Raw genomic sequence first — 15279 nt, 5'->3', positions numbered from 1 at the left:
CCATCACAACCCTTCACATTTACCTCAACTACCTTCCATAGTCTTCATCACTTTCTTCTTTGCTCCACTGATCATTGTTGTCGGGTCCACTAAAATCGTTCCTCCGCTGAACCTTAAACCTTTCATATCGCAAATGGTGGAGCTTTCTCACTTTCTCCGCCTCTGAGCTGGCACCCTTCATCTCTCAACCTTAACTCCAACTTTCTCTGCCTCTCAATTGGAAGAAGAGGATCCTCAAGCAAGGTTGAAGGTCCAACATGCTTCACTTAAAAAGGCATTCAATGAAAATCTTGGTATGATGGGAATAATCGAAGGTCCTTCGATTTCCAATCTAAATTTTAGATTTCGATCTACCGTGATTGATTGCTTATAACTCTAATGGGAATAGTCGAAAATGTTTTAACGGTATGATGAATCCTAGTTTAATCAGAATCCCTCAAGAACAGATGAGTCACATGCCACCCGTTGATATGGCTTGAAAATTGCACATTCAAACATAGAAAGCAAATAATCTGACAACTTCATAAAGAGAAGTCTCATAATAAGTTGTATACATCTTGTCAAAACTCAATTTAACCAAAGTGTTAAAGAGATTGGATTTGACAATGACAAATAATCCATTATTGGCAAGTTTAATCAAGACCATTGAATCATTCATCAAGTAACCTACGTTCCGAAATATCACAACAAAATGTTGTTGCATAAAGAAATCGTAAATTATTCTAAATGTCATAAGATTTCTGATTTTTGAAAGTCAATTACCCACGAGTTCCTGGTGCTTTATTTTCACGCATGTTGTCCATCTTATTAATAGACTTCCATAAGTGGCTTTTAACAATATTTTGACTTATGAGATTCTATATGGCTCACCGCCTGATATGGAATATTTGAAAGTACTTGACTGCCTTTTCTTTGCCTCAACTTCACAACAAAGAAGAACAAAAATTAATCCTTGTGCTAGAAAGTGTGCCCTTTTTGGGTTATCAGTATGGCACCAATGGTTTTATCCTTAAAAAATTATCCACTAGGAAATATTTCTCTCTAGAAATGTCACCTTTAATGAAGATTATACCTGCTAAAAACGTACAATAAAGATAATGTTGTATTTTAAGGGATATGTGTGGTGTTTAAGGTTGTTGATGGTGTTAAAGACAACTAACTCAAAGTGGTGATAAGCTTTGTATCTATGAATCTTAGGTGAATTGAATGTCTCCCATCAACCTTGTGGTTGAGGTATTTATAGAGGTCCATTGGACCTAGATTCTTGCAGCCGATAAGTGGTTATTATGTCCATATAAAGAGCTTGGAAATCACTATTCCCCATATTCTTTTGGAGAACATGGCTTTCCCCCTTGACAGAGCCTTAATGTCGTTAGTGTCTACAGACACATCAATTCCAATGTTTCATAAGTGGGTAATGGACAATTTTAATCCATACCCAACTTAGGGCAAGTAATGTGACCAATGAGTGAGTATTACATACAATGGGTGTGTGTTACGATCTATGTGAGACTAGAAACCTCACTTTGAGTGGCACGTGGTATTCCCCTACCCTCAGTGAACTTTGTATTTCTTCCTTTTAGGCCATTTTCTTCCAAGTTTGGTAAACTTGTCTTCGCATAAGGTCCAATACAATCATATTGGTAAAAAGTCCCTTAACCATAATGGCTTGTAAAGAACGAAGTAATTTAGTTTGATCCCCTTCAAGCATAACTTGGGGTGAGTCCCTCAAGCATAACTCGGGGTGAATCTCTAAATGTCAATCGAGGAGAGTCCTTAAACATTAGCTAAAGTGAGTGGACACCTATTATCAAATCTGATTAATGGTAAATTTGTTTCAGGAAGCCAAGTCGGCCTGAATTCCTTACACGTGTCAGATATTTAAGGAATCTTTTGCAACTATTGATGTACCTAGTGAGAGGCTATTGATTGCCCATAAGGCTGGCTTTCAAATTCCTATAAAAAGGGGTTCAAACCTCACTATCCACATTTTTGAATACCTTCTTCTCCAAAGCTTTCATAAAACTCCATCAGACCCTCTCAAGCGCATAATGTATTTGCCTTCCAATTTTACTAAGTCTAACTCTCAATCCCTTATTTTTATGTACAAGTATGTATTCTTTCCCTTTCCTTTTTAATGGCGTGTATTAGGGATTTAGATGAGAACGGTAGGGTGATAGAGCCTTCAAGCATTAGAGAATGGTCTGAAATGTATTTGCATTGCGCGAGGAATGTTGAGCTGGTGGATGGTTCGATTGATTATAGGCTATTAGATGTAGGCGTATTTGGGATTTACGAGAGTATTAGTAGTTATGTGAGTGATTGTGACTCTTTTCTTTCATATTCTTTACTAGGAAACTCCCAGCAACTGATGGCGTCTACAGATGTTAAATACATAAGTGTCGAAGATTTTGTGACTTTGTACACTAGTGAGGAAAGGATTGTTGTCTTTCGAGAACAAAACAAATTTTCTAACTCTGGCCACAAGGAAGACGTTATATTTAGAGGCGTGTGCTAGGGAAAAAAGGGTTAACTTGACTGCCATAGCTGACTCGCATTGTCCCTACTTCTACCTGCACCTCTTAGTTATTTAATATTTGTGGGTTTTGATCCCCTTGACCCTATTCTAAGTGGAAGTTCTAGCAACTGCCAACATCACTGCCTCCCAAATTTCTCCCAACAGTCGGGGCTTGATTATGGAATTTAAAACTATATGCAAGGGAAAGGTTTTTGGATGATGCACCTTATCTCCTCAAATATTTGATTTTTGTAGGTAGCCATACTCGGTAACTATATGTTATACCTCCATTAAAGGACCTTTTTCGCTCTACGGAGTAATTATAAATTGGACCTTCATTGAAGGATCCTTCCCACCCAACAGGGCAACTATACGATGGACCTTTATTGAAGGATCCTTGATTTCCTACGAGGTAATCATATGATGGACCTTAGTTGAATGATCTTTGTCACCTTATAGGGTAATTATATATTGGACATTCATTGAAGGATCCTTGTCGTCATACATGTAATTATACGTTTGATCTTTATCAAAGGATCATTGTCGCTCTACGAGGTAACTATACGATGGACCTTCATTGAAGAATCCTTGTTGCCATACGAGGTAATTTTACGGTAGACCTTCATTAAAGGATCCTACCACCTGTCATACCCCAAAATTTGCCCGTTAATATTACAAGGCATTTTTCAAGGCACTCCAACTTATTTTTCAAGACACTGATCTTAAGGGAGCAAAGGCCTAGCACACAGGTGGCCAAATCCAGAAAATAACTTAAAATGGCTTGCTCGCTAGGCGAGCAAAATCATTCGCCTAGCGAACCCTTCGCTGCACCACTCGCCTAGCGAAGCTTGCGAATACCAGAAATTTTGGGCTTCATTCTGAGCCCATCAGGTCACAAAAATTATTATAAATAGCAGAGCTTCATTCACGGACGGAGAGAAGGGGGATACGGACGGAAACCCTAGCAAGGAAACCCTAACAGAAGCAACCGAGCAAACCCTGGAGGCTAACCAAGAGAATTCAGAGCAACCCTGAAGGAAACACTGAAGGAAACTCATCTGCACAAAGGTTACCTCCGCCCAACTCAATCCGACACTAACTCTAAGAGTGATCTGCCAATTCAATGTTGCCATTCAGTTGCAAACAGGTTTGCATTACCACTACCGTTTTATGTTCCCAATTTACATGTGACATTATGATTAAATTTCTAAACGTATCTTAGGCTTTGCATGTGGGTTTAAGTATATGAATGTGCAAAATAATATCTTGAATGTTTAACCATGTAATCGTTGTAATGGATCCATAGGGTTTGGAGTTTCTGCAACCGTTCTGTCATCAAACCCAGAACCCGCAGCCGTTCGCTAGCACATCGCTAAGCGAACATGTAGCGAGTGTTCGCCAGGCCCTCGCTAGGCGAGGCAGCAGCGAACATGACAGTCGCTGATTTTTCTGCTCTGATCTTTGTTCATCTGACCTGTTTTATTATAACCATGCATTGTTTACCTGATACCGTTACTGATTTGTTTGGTGCAACCCTTGATTGCACCCCATTAGATATTCTGACCTGTTTGCTGAATGTTGTAAGGGCTCACATACTCCCGAAGAAGGTAGCTTGCTAGGTATTCCACTTTATTTGTGGGATACCCTTATGGAGATTCATCCTAATTACCTAACTGATTATAAAATATTGCCTTTGAATATGTGATCTTGGCCCTCTCTTTGTTGTCTTATGGTATTACGGTATTACGGTCATGCCCCGTGAATGTGGGGATACACTTAGCAAAGACCCTTCGATTAAATCATCATGTCCCTATAAGATAAATCATAGCCCCTCGGATGTTGCCTGCGAATATATGATTTTGTCCCTCGATGACCCGTCGTTGTAGCCTATGGTTGAATGATGATTGTCCCTTCGAATGCTAAGGTATCCTTACAAATGTCGCCTTCAATGACCAATCGATGACCCTACGATGTCCCTTAAATCCAAAAGGACAAGACTACTTACTTCTCAATAGTAAGGACAGTTTTACCTTCATAAGGATAGGAAATACCTATAAAGACCTTTGTTAGGTATAACTCTTAAATGCTTGCTCACAGCTTAAAACACTTTTTTTCACACCTCACACTTTTCAAAACATCTATTAGAAAATCACCACTTGGTATACATTCGTACTAGAATCATTGCCAAGTTACATTTTTCTAAACAACTTTCAAAATTAAACGAGATAAATACTTTGTATACATTCGTACAAGAATCATTACAAAGTTAAACTCTCTTTTCAAAACATTTTCTAAACAGTTCACAAACACCCTTTTCAGACAAGAAAAACATAAGTGATCAAGCAGTTAAGAGCCCATGGATAACCATGGATACAAAGGGTGCTAACACGTTCCCTTTGTATAATGTACCTCCCAAACCCAAAATCTAATCAAGGTCTTTCCTGTTCTTTTCCGCCTTTCCTTATTGGATAAAAGAAAAGTCGGTGGCGACTCTTGCTAACCGCGACATTTGCTTTCCAAAGCAAAAACGCACAAAGTCAGTTCACCGTATGACTGAACTGGCGACTCTGCTGGGGATGACAAAGAGAGGTTACCTTAAAAAAAAAAAAAAAAAAAAAAAACAAGATCACTTATTTGAATTGTCTTTTAAGGGATTGCTTGGGTATGTTGTGCTTGAGTGAAAGATCCTACACCCGGATCTAGTGTACCTTAGGTAAGTAGCAATAGATCATCGCGACTATCCGACGTATACTGGAATGGTTAAAATGATGGCTACGGTTAATGTGACACTTTGGATGTCCTGATGTTCCTCATGTTTACTTGAGGAGAAATTTGGCGTCTGCGTGGTGTCATCAAAGCATTAACCAGACCTTTAGAACCTTAATTGACTCATCTTGGCCATTAGAAAGTAGTGAGATAACTGACTTCGGTTCCGACTGGGGTTGGTTGAGACTCGATACTACACTCCTCGAGATTGGACTTTAGGGAAGCTTTGGTCAACCACTTGGTGTTGCACTGAAGTGGACTTAAAGGAAGGTCAATGATTGGAGATCCTTTTAGAACCCGGTTACTATTCTAGGACAGGTTGAACCAACCAAACTTCAGTGGGGAGGGTACTTACCTATGGAACTCATGCAAGCCTTAAAACCTAGGAATGATTGTTGTGTGACTTGCTTGTGCTTGTTATTTACTTAACATCATAACATCATAACATCATGGCATTGTACTAACCATTTCAAGAACTTAGGGATTTAACTTTGCTTTGTTTAACAGGGCTATGGCTTCCAGGAAGACTATCCAGATTAATTTCGTAGTGACCTCTCCCCAACTCAAGGATTTAGTGTCAGAACTTCCCGATCATGCTCAGTTCATCAAGAAGCATGGTTCCCTCCTCAATTTGGTTACTACTGGTTTCAAAGAAGATATGATGAGAGTTCTATTCCAGTTCTTCGATCCTAAACATCATTGCTTCACCTTCCCAGATTATCAGTTGGTACCCATACTAGAAGAATTCTCCAGGCTGCTTGGGATACCTATCCTTGATCAAACACCTTTCAGTGGTTTAGAAAAGATTCTGAAGTCTGAAGAAGTTGTCGCGGCTTTACACATGACAAAGTCCGACATTGAAACCAATTGGGTAACAAGAAGCGGAATTAAGGGTTTACTTGCCAAATTCCTGATAAATAAGGCCCGAGAATTCTTAAAAGTTATGGATGTCCATGCTTTCGAAGATGTTCTAGCGTTACTAATCTATGGTTTGGTGTTATTCCCTAATCCCGACCAATTCATAGACATGAATGCTATTAAGATATTTCTCACTCATAACCCTGTGCCTACCTTGCTTAGAGACATTTTGCATTCCCTTCACACTCGTACTATGAAGAGGCAGGGACTCTCATGTGCTGCATACCTTTATTGTATAGGTGGTTTATTTCGCACCTTCCTCAATCAGTCTTGAAGAACGAGCAGAATTTGAAATGGTCTCAAAGGATAATGTCGCTCTCCCATTCAGACATCCGTTGGTGTCCTCATCTCAAAGAAAATGTTATCATCATCGACCGTTGTGGAGAGTTCCCTAACGTACCACTCCTAGGAATAAGAGGAGGTATTACTTATAACCCGACCTTAGCCCTACGTCAATTCGGTTGTGCTCGAAGAGATGGTCCACATGAAATAATTATCCAAGGCACTGTGTTTGAATATGACAACGATTCTCAAGGTCTCCGTCAAAGGTTTGTACGAGCTTGGGGCATGGTGAAAAGAAGTACTTTAGGACAGAAAAACTCTATTCCTATGGAACCTTATCTCAGATGGGTACGCGCAAGAGCTCGTGAACTTGTCATGCCATATCTTGCAGTCGGACCATTGATTGTTGAACCAGGAGTTGAAGGAGGTACTCATCAGATCATTCCTTATCCAGATATGTCTACCGATGTTGAAGAATTGAAGAGATCCTGGATCCAGTTGAGAGAGGAAAGGGATACTTTTGAAGCCCAGTTCTGTGCTGAAAGGAAGAAGGTGTTAGAGCTCACCAGCCAGCTTAATGAGGAACGAAGACTCAATGCATATCTTCGCCCAAAAAGAAGTCGTCCCTGGGAGACTTGAGCTTTCATTGTATTTTTATTTCCTTTTTGTAATGAACGTTGATTAAAGAAATTATTAATAAAAGTTTCCCTCTTTTTGTGGTTTACGCGAAGTTAAATTCCAAAAGTCCTTGAAAACATTTCATACATTGCATAGCATAACATTGCATAACAGGTATTCTAAGAGATCAATGTTCTCACGGTCTTCCTTCTAAACAGAAAAATGGCTCTCGAACAAACTGTCAAAGATCTCCAGGCTCAGAATGCTCAATTCCAAGAGATGATCCTGAACTTATCCAAGGGGCAGGAGGAGCTGAAGGCTCTCTTGCTCAAGAAGAAGAAAGACAAGAAAGCTGTGAGTTACATTAACCCGGGAAGAAGGCTTAAAGGACAGGCTCCAGGAGTCAAGATTGGAATTCCGAAGGATCACGACGAGGAGACAGAGAATGATTCGGAAGAGGAAAATGTTGATCCCTTCAACCCTGAGGACGACGATGAAGATTATGAAAATGAACAGTACTCTCCAAAAGATGATAAGTATAAGTTGCTGGAAGAACGCATGCTAGCTATGGAAGGTCAGAAGGCGCCCAGTCTGGATTTCGAAGGCTTAGGACTGGTCTCTGATGTGGTCATTCCCCGCAAATTCAAGGTCCCCGCTTTCACTAAGTATGATGGTGCGTCTTGTCCTCAGATGCATCTGAGGGCTTATGTGAGAAAGATTCAACCGTATACCACTTATAGGAAACTATGGATCCATTTCTTCCAAGAGAGTTTGTCTGGCACACAGTTAGAATGGTACTATCAGCTCGAGAGCTCTAACATCCGCACCTGGACTGATTTAGCGACAGCTTTCTACAAGCACTACCAGTACAATTCTGAATTGGCGCCTACTCGGCTACAGTTGCAGAATATGACTATGGGATCTAAAGAAAGCTTCAAAGAATATGCTCAAAAATGGAGAGATTTGGCTGGCAGAGTCAAACCCCCTATGACTGATCGAGAATTAGTAGACATGTTCATGGGCACACTGACTGGCCCATTCTACAGCCATCTATTGGGAGGTTCCTCGTCGGGTTTCACCGAACTTATACTAACAGGTGAACGTGTTGAAAGTGGCATTCGAAATGGAAAGATACAGGTGGCTACCTCTACCAAAAAGTCCTATCAGGGGAAGAACGAATCAAATGTTGTGTACGGTCAAAGGGGTCATAACAAGAAAAATCGTGACCATGCTATTGGGGCAGTGACGATTGCAGCACCGCCATCTCAAAACTTCCAGCACAGACAAGACAGGCCAAGAAGGCAGTTTACTAAGATCAATATGACTTTAGCACAAGCGCTGCAAGGTATGCTAAAAGCAAATTTGATTACCCTCAGAGATCCTCCTGCAAATCCCAACACTACTTCTCCTCGTTACAATCCCAAAGCCAGGTGTGCATATCACTCCGATAGCCCTGGGCATGATACAAATGATTGTTGGTTGTTGAAGAATAAGATTCAGGATATGATCGAAGCTGGAGAAATTGAATTTGATCCTCCGGAGACTCCTAATGTCATCACAGCTCTTATGCCTAATCATGACAAGATTGTTAATGTCGTGGATGACAATTCTCACATTACTAATGTAGCTGACTTAACATCTCCTCTCCTAATCATCAAGGAGAATTTATTGCAGGCTGGTTTATTTCCAGGTTGTGCTGAAAGTTGTGATCTCTGTATACTCCGACCCAATGATTGCTTGAAGTTGAGAAATGGTATTCAACGGATGATGGACGATCGTACAATTCTCTTTGAAAAGATTCCTAAGGTGGAAAACCCTATTAAAGAAATATCCGTGATTGCTAGGTCCAAAGTTCCAATGAAGATTACCGCTACTAGAGTGCCTGTGAAGATTACTGCTGAGCCCAAGGTAGCTCCCCTAATCATTACTACACCTGGCCCAGTACCGTATTCCTCAAGCAAAGTCATTCCGTGGAATTATGGAGGTGATGTTTACATCCATGGCGTGAAGCAAGTTGATAATTCTGCTAATCCTAATGGCATTGTTGGGACTAGTAAAATTACTCGAAGTGGAAGGATCTTCTCTCCAGAAATCTCACCTCCCGCCCCTGAAACTCGAGGAAAGGAACCAGTCAACCCTTCTCAGTCAGAGATGAAGGAGAATTGCCATCCAAGGCGCAGCGGAATTTAAAATTTTCTCCATTAGTGATCCTTACGAATGAGCATGATCAGTGATAGAATTGTTACCTCTTGTGGCGATTCAAACCTTTGGTGCAGATCTCTGATAATGATCGAATCCTTTGAAGCAAATCCACGGGGCGATCATGAACGTTGAATGATGACAACGTCTCTACTCAGTCCACACGAACGGATTCCTTCAATCGCAGTGCTAGCTGTTTGTGAATGAAGGCTTTGAGTGAGGGAAAGAGAGATACGAAATTCCAACTCTTCAGTTGTGTTGTATTCACTTACAAAGCTTCTGCACAAGAGCTCTATTTATAGAACCACTTGTGTGGGCTTCAAGCCAAAAAGCCCACTTAAGTGCATTTTGGCCTATATCTCATAATATGCCAAAATCACTTAAGTATTTGGTACCTTACCATATTTCGTATTCAGCTTAAGTACACCGTACCTTACGATGTTCCTTAATTATTCTATCTCTCATCAATCCGTCCTTTGTGTGTGACCCTATAGGTTTTCGCGACGCTGGCAATTATATTAAATCACGCATTTAACATAATAAACAGTGAGCGGTATCTAGCAACACATCACTGCTACCCAAGTCACGAAAATGTCATGTGATCTGACAAAACCTCCTGTGATAATAATTATGTGTATAATTACCCCTTTGCCCTTATGTCTATATTGAACACAAGGTATAGACCATGTCACCCTTGTCCAGTTCAATATTGGGCCCATAGACATTTATCCTGTTAAGCAGGATTGGCAAATTCCATCTAGGACACTCATGTCCCTCAGCATGCTTCGTGGAGTACCCATCAACTGTCTTTATGGTTATCCAGTTACGGACAACGTTGGATCAGCAATAAAGCACTCGACTATACATCTAGGATCCATAGTGGTTTCAGGTCGAAGAGTGGTATACACTATTATCACCATGAGAATAACTTATGACACTTTGCATAACTTTCTATATAGTATTCTCATAGTGGGTCAATCTAGTATGAATATTACTCTTAATATTCATACCTATGTTTAAGACTTGATAACTCTTTATCCATGATCCATGAGACGTGATCATCAGTCTACAAACATAATAGTCTCCATGCTTTAATGTTATCCCATTTCATAATAAAGCTTGACTACGGACACTTTAAGAATAGTGTCCTTATGTTTAATGTGATCTCATGATTAAGTCATACTTGATACATTAAATGGACTATCTATTCCAGGGACTTTATTAAACAAACATAATAAAGAAAAATGCCTTTTATTATTAATAAATAATTCGATACAAGTACCAAAAGTATTGGCCTCTAGGGCTTACACCAACAATCTCCCACTAGCACTAGAGCCAATTAGACATATCCCTAATGCCCATAGATCTAGTATGGCCTTCATGCTTCTGCTGCGCAAGAGGCTTTGTCAGTGGGTCAGCAATATTGTTGAGTGTAGGTACTCTACATATTTTCACATCTCCTCTATCTATTATCTCTCGAATGAGGTGATAACGCCTAAGTATGTGTTTGGATCGTTGGTGAGATCTAGGCTCCTTAGCTTGTGCGATAGCACCATTGTTATCACAATAGAGACCAATGGGATCCACAATGCTAGGAACTATGTCAAGTTCACTAACGAACTTTTTGATCCAAACAGCTTCCTTTGCTGCACTTGAGGCAGCAATATACTCGGCCTCGGTTGTAGAATCAACAACTGTATCTTGCTTTGAACTTTTCCAGCTCACAGCGCCACCGTTTAAGCAAAACACATAACCAGATTGCGATCTAAAGTCATCCTTGTCTGTCTGGAAGCTAGCATCGGTGTAACCAATTACAGCCAATTCTTCCTGACCTCCATATATCAAGAATGAGTCCTTAGTCCTTCTCAAGTACTTAAGGATATTCTTAACAGCTACCCAATGGGCATCACCAGGATCAGATTGGTATTTACTCGTTGCACTTAAAGCATACGAGACATCTGGTCGAGTACATAACATGGCATACATGATAGATCCTATTGCAGATGCATATGGAATCTTATTCATGCGTTCCCTTTCTTCCTTAGTTGAAGGGGATTGTGTTTTTGATAGACACATGCCATGTTGCATATGTATGAATCCTTTCTTGGAATCATGCATATTAAAGCGTCTCAGCACTTTGTCTATGTATGTACTCTGACTTAGGCCAAGCAGTTTTTGTGATCTATCTTTATAGATTCTGATTCCTAATATATAGGCTGCTTCACCTAGGTCTTTCATAGAAAAGCATTTCCCCAACCAAGTCTTTACTTGTTGCAGGGTAGGGACATCGTTTCCAATGAGTAATATGTCATCTACATATAATACCAGGAACACGATCATGCTCCCACTAACCTTCTTGTAGACACAAGGCTCATCTTCGTTCTTAATGAATCCATATTGTTTTACCGTTTCATCAAAACGAAGATTCCAGCTTCTGGAAGCTTGCTTCAATCCATAGATTGATCTTTGTAGCTTACATATCTTATGGGCTTCTTCTGGTATGTCAAATCCTTCAGGCTGTGTCATGTACACATCCTCAAGAAGATTCCCATTAAGGAAAGCAGTTTTGACATCCATTTGCCATATTTCATAATCATGATATGCAGCGATAGCAAGTAAAATTCGAATAGATTTAAGCATTGCAACTGGTGAAAAGGTTTCATCATAGTCAACACCATGAATTTGTTTATATCCTTTTGCAACCAGTCTTGCCTTATAGGTATGTACCTTACCATCCATGTCAGTTTTCTTTTTGAAGACCCACTTGCATCCTATAGGATTAACTCCTACATGAGGCTCTACCAAGTTCCAAACTTGGTTCGTGTACATGGAATCTATTTCGGATTTCATGGCCTCTAGCCACTTCTCAGACTCGGGACCAGTTATGGCCTCTTGGTAGGTCACAGGCTCATCTTGATCCATGAGTAATACATCACCTTGATCTGTTATGAGATATCCATATCTTTTAGGTAGGTGACGTATCCTGCTTGACCTACGCTGGTCTTGTTCTACTTGAGCAGGTTGTTCTTCCACAACTACTTGTGTTTCCTGCTCTAATTCCTCCATAGGTGTATCAATGCTTTGCGATTCTTGAATTTCTTCAAGCTCTACTTTCCTCCCACTGGTTCCTTTGGAAATAAAATCCTTTTCTAGGAAAACTCCAGTTCGAGCGACAAACACTTTGCCCTCAGAAGGATTGTAGAAGTAATATCCTCTTGTTTCTTTAGGATACCCCACAAATAAGCATTGGTCAGATTTGGGCTCAAGCTTAGTTGAAATTTGTCGTTTCACATAAACTTCGCAACCCCAAATCTTCGTGTAAGACATATGTGGTCTCTTACCACTCCATATCTCATATGGTGTTTTATCAACCTTTTTGGATGGAACACGGTTAAGTGTGTAAGCTGCTGTCAATAGCGCATGTCCCCAAAAGGAGTTTGGAAGATCGGCGTGACTCATCATGGATCGGACCATGTCCAACAGGGTTCGATTTCTTCTCTCAGATACACCATTCCATTGGGGTGTTCCAGGAGGAGTAAGTTGGGATAATATCCCACACTCTTTTAGATGGTCATCAAACTCTAGGCTTAAATACTCACCACCTCGATCTGATCGAAGAGTTTTAATATTCTTACCTAGTTGGTTTTGTACTTCATTCTTGAATTCCTTGAACTTTTCAAAGGACTCTGATTTGTGTTTCATTAAATACACATAACCATATCTACTGAAATCATCAGTAAATGTGATGAAGTATTGAAAACCTCCTCTGGCTGGTATGTTCAGTGGTCCGCATACATCAGTATGTATGAGGGCCAAAAGATCATTAGCTCTTTCACCTGTTCCTGTGAATGGGGACTTTGTCATCTTTCCAATTAAACAAGATCTGCATGTCTCATATGATTCATAATCAAAAGAGTCCAAGAGTCCATCTTTATGGAGTTTGGAAATGCGTTTCTCATTTATGTGGCCTAACCGACAATGCCAAAGGTAAGTTGGATTTAACTCATTTGGTTTCATCCTTTTAGTATTAATGTAATAAATAGGCATTTCAAGATCAAGGACATATAGTCCATTGTTCATCTGTGCAGTAGCATAGAATATATCATTCAAATAAATTGAGCAACAATTGTTCTTTATTATAAATGAAAAACCAAACTTGTCCAAACAAGAAACAGAAATAATATTCCTGCTAATTGCAGGTACATAATAACAGTTCTCTAACTGAATTATTAAACCACTAGGTAAAGTCAATCCATAAGTTCCTACGGCTAAAGCAGCAACCTTTGCTCCATTGCCAACTCGTAGGTCGACTTCACCTTTTGCCAATTTTCTACTCCTTTTTAGTTCCTGCACATTTGTACAAATGTGAGAACCACATCCAGTATCTAATACCCATGTCACAGAAGTAGATAAATTAATTTCAATAACAAAAATACCTGAAGTTGAAGTCTCTACTCCATTCTTCTTATCTTCCAAGTACTTTGGGCAGTTTCTCTTCCAGTGTCCGGTTTTACCGCAATGGAAGCAGGTGCCTGCTTTTGCTATGCCTCCACTAGGCTTCAAAGCAGCAACGGTGGGTTTGGGTTTGACAACTTCCTTGCCTTTCCCTTTATCACCCTGCTTGATGGGCCTTTTGTTCTGTCTCTTTCCATTTCCGATCATCAGAATGGACTTCCCTTTTGACTTCAGATTCTGCTCAGCCGTTCTTAACATGGCTAGCAACTCAGGAAGCGATTTGTCCATATCATTCATATTGAAATTTAGGACAAACTGACTGAATCTATCTGGCAACGATTGCAAGATCAAATCAGTCGCAAGTTCCTTTCCGAGGGGAAAACCCAGTCTGTCAAGGTTTTCCACATACCCAATCATCTTGAGTACATGGGGACCTACAGAGGCTCCCTCAGCTAACTTGCCTTGAAAAAAGGCTTTTGAAACTTCAAACCTCTCATGCCTTGCTTGCTCTTGATAGAGCAGCTTCAGGTGTTCGATCATATCGAATGCTGACATGTTCTCATGTTGCTTTTGCAATTCTGAGTTCATGGTAGCTAGCATGAGACAAGCAGTTTCATTGGCATCATCGACATGCTTCTTATAAGCATCTCTTTCTGCCTTAGGTGCAGAACTAGGAGGTTCCTCTTCAGGAACAGGTGTCTCCAAGACATACAGCTTTTTATCATGTTTGAGGACAATCCTCAGGTTTCGGTGTCAATCCAGAAAATTTGTCCCAGACAATTTTTCCTTGTCAAGGATCGATCGCAAAATGTTGTTAGAGGTGTTTGTTGTCATGGTAATCTACATAAGAAATAATGAAAATATAAGTATCATTGGCATATTTAATTAGGCCTTTAATTAAACATGCTCCCACTATTTTACTCAAAACAAATGACCCTCATCATCTGATTCGGAAAATCCCGTTTGAAGATTTTCTAGTGGGTTGAGATCCATATTTCACTTCGTTCTAAGTCCGCGTAGGCGGATTACACAAAACTAGGTTATTTAGGTAGGAACTCCTTCCAATTGTATCTCATACAACTCTCGAAAATTTTAATTGGGTGAATAACTCCTTATTCCAATCCATCATATGGATTATTCCTAACTCTTGCTTCTAGACATATATATAATCTTATTATAATTTGTTTAGTTAAGTTTGACCCATTGTTTTAACAGTTGGATATTACAATTATCCCATTGCACCTTACTAATATATAGATCATGCACCTCGCGTAGGCGAAACCTACATTATCCATTACTAGTCTTGATGAGTGTTAAAACTTGGAAAGCATAAACTTAATATTTAATTTGAGGGAATTGCAATTTTTCTGATCTCACCGGCTTGTTTATCATATAAACCGTCTCTCACATGCATCAACATACATTCACATGCATCAACATACATACAAACAATAATGAAACAGTTATGGCCCCTAGCGCAATTGTTCTCCCAAGCCAATGAGAGAACCTAAGCTAACCTACAA

Source organism: Lathyrus oleraceus, chromosome 5 (assembly GCF_024323335.1).
Source record: "Lathyrus oleraceus cultivar Zhongwan6 chromosome 5, CAAS_Psat_ZW6_1.0, whole genome shotgun sequence".
Classification (NCBI taxonomy): domain Eukaryota; kingdom Viridiplantae; phylum Streptophyta; class Magnoliopsida; order Fabales; family Fabaceae; genus Lathyrus; species Lathyrus oleraceus.
The sequence above is the reverse complement of the archived record's forward strand: the minus strand, read 5'-3'. Positions refer to the sequence as shown.